This window comes from Lethenteron reissneri, chromosome 18 (genome assembly GCF_015708825.2).
Source record: "Lethenteron reissneri isolate LAM-NWPU_2019-01 chromosome 18, ASM1570882v1, whole genome shotgun sequence".
NCBI lineage: Eukaryota > Metazoa > Chordata > Hyperoartia > Petromyzontiformes > Petromyzontidae > Lethenteron > Lethenteron reissneri.
This window is the reverse complement of record NC_083796.1, coordinates 402,238-410,564: the sequence shown is the minus strand read 5'-3', so window position 1 is coordinate 410,564 and position 8,327 is coordinate 402,238.

Below are 8,327 nucleotides of genomic sequence, written 5' to 3'. Positions count from 1 at the left end.
CTCCCCGTCTCCCCGTCTCCCCGTCTCCCCGTCTCCCCGTCTCCCCCCCCTCTCCCCGTCTCCCCCCCCTCCCCGTCTCCCCCCCCTCTCCCCGTCCCCCCCCCTCTCCCCGTCTCCCCCCCTCCCCCCGTCCCCCCCCCCTCTCCCCGTCTCCCCCCTCTCCCCGTCTCCCCCCCCTATCCCCGTCTCCCCCCCTCTCCCCGTCCCCCCCCCCTCTCCCCGTCCCCCCCCCCCTCTCCCCGTCTCCCCCCCCCCTCCCCGTCTCCCCCCCCTCTCCCCGTCCCCCCCCCTCTCCCCGTCCCCCCCCCTCCCTCTCCCCGTCTCCCCCCCCTATCCCCGTCTCCCCCCCCTCTCCCCGTCCCCCCCCTCTCCCCGTCTCCCCCCCCTCCCCGTCTCCCCCCTCTCCCCGTCTCCCCCCTCTCCCCGTCTCCCCCCCTCTCCCCGTCTCCCCCCCCTCCCCGTCCTCCCCCCCCTCTCCCCGTCCCCCCCCCTTCTCCCGTCTCCCCCCCCTCCCCGTCTCCCCCCCCTCTCCCCGTCCCCCCCCCCCCTCTTCCCCGTCCTCCCCCCCCCCCCCCTCTCCCCTCTCCCCCCCCCTCCTCTCCCCCCCCCCCCCCCCCCCCCCCCCCCCCCCCCCCCCCCCTCCTCTCCCCCCCCCCCCCTCCTCTCCCCCCCCCCCCCCCCCCCCTCCTCTCCCCCCCCCCCCCCTCCTCTCCCCCCCCCCCCCCCCCCCCCTCTCCCCCCCCCCCTCCCCCCCCCCCCCCTCCCTCCCCCCCCCCCTCCTCTCCCCCGTCTCCCCCCCCCTCCTCTCCCCCCGTCCCCCCCCCTCCTCTCCCCCCGTCTCCCCCCCCCCTCCTCTCCCCCCGTCTCCCCCCCCCCTCCTCTCCCCCCGTCTCCCCCCCCCCCTCCTCTCCCCCCGTCTCCCCCCCCTCCTCTCCCCGTCTCCCCCCCCTCCTCTCCCCCCGTCTCCCCCCCCCTCTCCCCGTCTCCCCCCCCTCTCCCCGTCTCCCCCCCCCTCTCCCCGTCTCCCCCCCCTCTCCCCGTTCCCCCCCCTCTCCCCGTTTCCCCCCCTCTCCCCGTTTCCCCTCACCTCCCCCCGTCTCCCCCCCCCCTCCTCTCCCCCCCCCCCCTCCTCTCCCCCCCCCCTCCTCTCCCCCCCGTCTCCCCCCCCTCCTCTCCCCCCGTCTCCCCCCCCCTCCTCTCTCCCCGTCTCCCCCCCCTCCTCTCCCCCCGTCTCCCCCCCCTCCCCGTCTCCCCGGGAGAGTTCCCTGTGGCTGTCATTGGCCGTGGCTGGGGTAAGGGGGAGGAGTGGTGGAGGGGCACGGCGCCCCCCGCCCCTCGCTGGGGGATCCGCCCCGCCCCTACCCTTCCACGTGTCACGCGCGTCTCCCCTCGCGCGCGACCCCTGCCCGGGGGGGGGGGGGGTAATTAGGCGCGTGCCCATTAATGCTGCCCGCGCGCCACACGATGAGAGGGGGGACCGCGGGGGGAGGGGCGGGCTGAGACCCCCCTCCCCACAACGCGGTGGGTGGTCCCGTCGCGTTGTGGGGGGGGGGCATGAGGAACCCATTTCTCATTGCGGGGGTCACGTGTTGCTCACTCTGCAGGTACTCGCGTTGCCAAGGCAACCAGGTACCACAGCGGGGACTGACGCTCCCCCTCACCGCCCCTGTAGGCCCCCTTCCCCGCCTCGCCGGGTGGCGCCACTAGGTCCGTTTCGACGAGTAGATAATTATTAGCGCCTCATGTCGAGGGGGAGAGGGTAGTTTGAGGTAGTTCCCCCCCCCGCCCCCCTCGTGACAAATGCCCCCCACCCTCCCCTCTGCCCCTCACCCTCCCCCTGCCCCCCACTCCGCTCCGCCAAATTCATCCCAGACTCGCCACCGCTGTAAAGCGAGAACGCGGCGCACGTGTGGGGGTGGGGTGGGGGGTTCCTTGGCAACGGAGCGTGGGATTAGGGTCGGGTGGTGAGAGTGCGTGTACACACACATACACACACCTACACACACTTACACACACCTACACACCCACACACACCTACACACACACCCACACACACCTACACACACACTTACACACACCCACACACACCTACACACACCTACACACCCACACACACCTACACACACCTACACATCCACACACACCTACACACACCTACACATCCACACACACCTACACCTACACACACACTTATACGCACCTACACACACCCACACACACCTACATACACCTACATACACACACCCATACACACCCACACCTAAACACACTTACACACACCTACACACCCACACAACCCTACACCCCTACACACACATCCACACACACCTACACACACACTTATACGCACCTACACACACCCACACACACCTACATACACCTACATACACACACCCATACACACCCACACCTAAACACACTTACACACACCTACACACCCACACAACCCTACACCCCTACAACAACAACAACAACCGCCATTCGCCACTAAGTGGCGGTGACGTCACCACGATGCTTGTGCCAGGCCAAGTGCACCTTGAGGCCACGTGAAGTGTCGAAAGCCCGCTGGCAGGAGGTCACGGGGCAGACCCAGGTGCCACTGGTCGACTGACCGAGATGACCGAGATGACTGGCTGATGCACCACCTGTGCCCCCTACTGTGCCAACTTGCTGTGCTTTAGCCACCCGGCGCTCCGCTCGTTGTTGTGAGCGTCGCTCCTCCGCCCTCCGTTGTTGTTGGAGGGCGACTGCCTCCAACTGCCCAGTAGCGTCCTTCACGAGCCTCCTCCACTGAGGCCGATCTTGACACCGCTGGTACCAGTCATCGGCAAGTCCACTCAGCTCCACGTCCTCCTGTACCACATCACTCCATCTCTTCTCCAGCCCGTGCCGCGCCCGTCTAGCCCCCTCGATCCGGCCGAACAAAAGCTGTTTAGGCATGCGGTGGCTGGGCATGCGGGCTACATGACCCAGCCAACGCAGCCTTGCCTGCCGGAGGAGCTCACTGATGGGACTTTGCCCAGATCTTTCAAGGATTTGTGAGCTCCTCACACAATCCAGCCTGGTTAAACCCAGGATGGATCGTAGGCAGGCCAGCCTAAATGTTTCCAACCGGCGAAGATGCTCCACCAGGGGGGTCCACGTCTCGCAAGCGTAGAGAAGGGAGGGAATGACCGTGGCCGAGAAGACCTGAAGCTTCGTGCGGAGCGACAGACCAGGTAGCTTCCACACAGCGTTACGCAACCGATGAAAAGATATTGCCGCTCGACTGATTCGGAGTGAGACCTCTGCTGATAGACTGGAGCCGGTCATAAGCATACTGCCCAGGTATGGGAAACTCTCCACTCTCTCCACAACTGCCCCATCACCAATTGGGAGTTGTGGGGGTGGAGTGTCCGATGGTACAAAATACCCAGGCAGGTGCTTGGTTTTGGTGGGGCTGATGGTAAGGCCCCACCTCTTAGTGGCACGCTCCAGTCTCAGCAACAGCGCCTCCAACTCCTCTTCTGAATGAGCAGCTATTACCAAATCATCGGCATACATAACGTGGTTGACCAATAGGGAGCCATCCCTTGATCGCACCCGGGCGTCGATCAGCCTCCCATTATATCTGTACCAAACGGAAATTCCCCCGGTACAGCTATTGAAGGCTTCACGAACTACGCGGTCAAAATAGATGTTAAATAATGTGGGAGCCAGAGGACATCCCTGTCGCACCCCAAGGTGTACAGGGAAAGGCTCCGACTCCCGGCCACGTAGTTTTACCCGGGCCCGCTCACCATCATGAAGGTCCTTAATGATCGTGAGCAGAGGGCCAGGGACTCCGAAAGCACGAAGAACAACCCAGAGTCCAGTCCTACTGATGGTATCATAGGCCTTGACCAGGTCAATAAAGCAGAGATGTAGGTCTTTTTGGAATTCCCTACACCTCTGCTGTAGCAGACGGACAGAAAATATGGCATCTGTGCAGGACCGCCCTTTCCTGAAACCGCATTGGGGCTCCGCAAGCCCCTCCTCAGCGTGCCTAGCAAGGCGATGTTGAATAATCCTTGCCAGGACCTTACCCGGCACACTGAGGAGTGAGATGCCCCTGTAGTTGTTACAGTCTGTGCGGTCCCCCTTCTTAAAGAGGGGGACCACCAGGGCATCCTTCCAGTCCTGCGGAACCCGTCCAGTGGTCCAGACTGTTGTTATGATGTCATATAGGGCAGTCTGTGCACAAACGCCACCCTCCCTCAGCATTTCGCTTGGGAGATCATCTCTGCCCGGTGCCTTCCCTGGTCTCAGACTCCGGATCGCCCTCAGTACTTCCTCAACAGCTGGAACCTCAGCCAGCCACTCACAGGGGGTGACCTCTTCCAATATTTGAGGCACCGCAGCCTCAGCAGGGTTATCCCCACTTTGTGCCATGATGTTTTCCTGGCTGAGAGAATTTCCCTCCCCCAGGACCTCACAGAAATGCTCAGAAAATCTGCAAACCTGTTCCTGGGGGTCGGAGATTGGATCACCGTTTTTTCCTCTAATGATGGTAATAGGTGTGGCGCTGCAGGTTACTTTTTTGATGGAGTTAAATAGTGATTTGTGATCACGGGCCACTGAGGCAGACTCCATCTCCTCAGCAACCCGCGACCACCACCCATCCTTACAACGCCTTACGGCTCTCCGAACTTCCGAGCGAAGGCTGCGGTAAACCTCCTCATTCTCTGACGTGGGATGCTGTAGGCGATGAGAGTGGGCCTGTCGCTTTTTCTCAATTAACCTGAACACCTCCTCTGTCAGCCAGGGTTTCTGGGGAGGTCTGGACCGCGTACCCAAAGCAGCCATTGCAGCTGCATGAGTCACAGTCTTAAACCTCGCCCATTTACCCTCGACATCAGGTGGAGTGGGGGACGATGCCAACCCCAGCTGCAAGCGATGATGAAATTCTCGCTTGCAACTTTCATCAGCTAACTGAGACCAGACACCTACACACACACACACCCACACACACCTACATACACACACACCTACATACACACACACCTACACACACACACACCCACACACACCTACACACACACACCCACACACACCTACACACACCTACATACAAAGACAAAGATTGCCCGTTTCGCCTGAACAGACTGTAGGGGCAAGTGCTGTTAGCGAGCACCTGTGAAGGCTGCCACAGGACACGAGGGGGTGGCCAACACCACGCCCGGCCGCCTTTGTTTTCTTAGCGATGATGTTTACACACCGCAGATGGTCCTCATTTGAGGCTGAGTCGATCTATACTCATACACAAAACAAAGATAATCCGTGTAGCCTTATAGACTGTTGGGGCAAGTGCCGTTTAGCCAGCGGAACCTTGTGAAGGCCACCAGGGAGCGCGAGGCGGTGGTGTGGCCAGCACCACCGCACGCTGCTGATGTTCAATTCATGATGCGCCGCGGGAGGTAGCGCGTCCCGTCTCAGTCGACATCGGAGCAGTGCAAAACAATCACCGATATTGGCCGTGAGCGCGATTCGAACTCGGTCGTAGCATAGTGCGTTAACCACTGCACTACCGCTCCCTTCACACAACAGAAACCCCCCCTATAGCTTTTAACAGACTGTTGGGGCAAGCGGTGGTGGTGGGATTTGCTGGGGAACAATGCGGCGTCAGAGCGGGCATTGTAAGCCTCGAACCGCAGATAGAGCGGGGTGGGGGCGCGGGGTGGGGGCGCGGGGTGGGGGCGCGGGGTGGGGGCGCGGGGTGGGGGCGCGGGGTGGGGGCGCGGGGTGGGGGCGCGGGGTGGGGGCGCGGGGTGGGGGCGCGGGGTGGGGGCGCGGGGTGGGGGTGCTCACGTGACCGCGTCTTTGACCGCAGTGTTTTACTTCGGCAGAGCGGAACGTGACGGGGGGGGGGGCGACACGGGGACTCAGGGGGACACGAGGGGGGCTCGAGGGGGACTCGGGGGGGACACGAGGGGGACTCGAGGGGGACTCGGGGGGAAATGAAAACTCGATATTCCATCGCCCCCTCGTGGGGACCCCAGGGGTGAGAGGAGGGGCAGGATGCGATGAGAGATAGAGACGTGAGGGATGTGGAAGAGAGAGTCGGAGGGAGAGTGGGATACGAGGAGATCCGGAGGGAGAATGAGAGAGTGGGAGGCGGAAGAGAGCGCGGTGGAGAGACGGGAGAGAGAGAGAGAGAATGCGAGGATGAGTAAAAGGCAGGAGGAGGGAGATGTGAGGAGGGAGGGAGAGAGAATGTTGCTGGTCTGGTTCTCCGTGGACTCCCCTCAGCCTGGAGCCGGGGGCAGCGGGGCCCGGAGAGGGAGACGGGGGGGGGGACAGAGGGGAGAGGGAGACGGGGGGGGGGGCAGAGGGGAGGGGGAGACGGGGAGGGGGACAGAGGGGAGAGGGAGACGGGGGGGGGGACAGAGGGGAGAGGGAGACGGGGGGGGGGCAGAGGGGAGAGGGAGACGGGGAGGGGGGCAGAGGGGAGAGGGAGACGGGGAGGGGGGCAGAGGGGAGAGGGAGACGGGGAGGGGGGCAAAGGGGAGAGGGAGACGGGGAGGGGGGCAGAGGGGAGAGGGAGACGGGGAGGGGGGCAGAGGGGAGAGGGAGACGGGGAGGGGGGCAGAGGGGAGAGGGAGACGGGGAGGGGGGCAAAGGGGAGAGGGAGACGGGGAGGGGGGCAGAGGGGAGAGGGAGACGGGGAGGGGGGCAAAGGGGAGAGGGAGACGGGGGGGGGGGCAGAGGGGAGAGGGAGACGGGGAGGGGGGCAGAGGGGAGAGGGAGACGGGGAGGGGGGCAGAGGGGAGAGGGAGACGGGGAGGGGGCAGAGGGGAGAGGGAGACGGGGAGGGGGGCAAAGGGGAGAGGGAGACGGGGAGGGGGACAGAGGGGAGAGGGAGACGGGGAGGGGGGCAGAGGGGAGAGGGAGACGGGGAGGGGGGCAAAGGGGAGAGGGAGACGGGGGGGGGGCAGAGGGGAGAGGGAGACGGGGAGGGGGCAGAGGGGAGAGGGAGACGGGAGGGGGGCAAAGGGAGAGGGAGACGGGGAGGGGGACAGAGGGGAGAGGGAGACGGGGGGGGGCAGAGGGGAGAGGGAGACGGGGGGGGGCAGAGGGGAGAGGGAGACGGGGGGGGGCAGAGGGGAGAGGGAGACGGGGAGGGGGGCAGTGGGGAGAGGAGAGTTTCCTCACTTCCGTCACTTTCTCTCCGTAGACAGACTCGGAGACAGAGACTTGGACACACGGGTACACGGAGCGTTAGAGATAGGGAGACATCGAGACGCAGGGACAGAGAGACAGAGAGATATCTGGGGACATGGAGTCATCGAGATATGGAGACACCGGCACAAGGAGACACGAGGACAGAGAGACATGTAGAGACACACGCCTCCATGCGCCGTCACGGACACGCGTGACGGATCCGTGATGGTGTGGGGATAGGGGGGTGAACGGAGAGGCATGTGTGGGGTGTGTGTGGTGCATGTGTGTCTTTATCATCGTGTGGATGCGCCTGCCATTCTTCCACTGCGGTGGTGGGTGTCCACATCAGAACGCACTCAAACCCACAATAGCTTGGTTTTGGCTCGCTGATGAAGGATGCAAGTGAGGATTTAATGATCTATTCCAGCTGATGTGGGCATCGTCCCCACCTCTGCCTGATGCTGATTAGAAATGTGTGAGGTTCAGCTGGAATAGCTTCATTGTGTACAGAGTACAGACCTCAAAAACCTGGCTGACGGAGGAGTTCTGGCTAGCTGAGAGAAAGTGTCAGGCCCACTTCCCACCGTCTACAGCAGTGGTTCTTCACCTTCAGGGCAGTCAGCACCCCTTTGGTTCTCAATCGTAAAAAAAATGTTTCATGTTACAATACATACATATTAGGTTTGATTAAACAAAAGTTTGACTTACGTGCCCATGCTTCATTGTGTTTTCGATTATTTATCTTCGAAACATTTTTTGGCATGTCTCGCACCCCCAGAAAGGGCGTCTTGCACCCTCAGGGGTTGCGTGCACCCCAGATTGAAGACTTAATGGTCTACAACATCCCATGTCCAAGAATGAGGAAGCTTGCCGCAGCCTTCGCTCGGAGGTTCGGAGAGCCGTGTGGTGCTCCGAGGATGAGTGGTGGTCGCAGGTTGCTGAGGAGATGGAAACTGCCTCAGTAGCTCGTGATCACAAATAATTATTTAATTTCATTAAAAATGTACTTGCAGTGCCACACCAATTACCACCCTAAAAGGAAAGAACGGTGATCCGGTCTCCAACTCCCAGGAACAGGTTTTCCAGATTTTCTGAGCCTCTCTGTGGGCTTTTGGGGGAGGGGAAACCCCTCAGCTCAAATAACAACA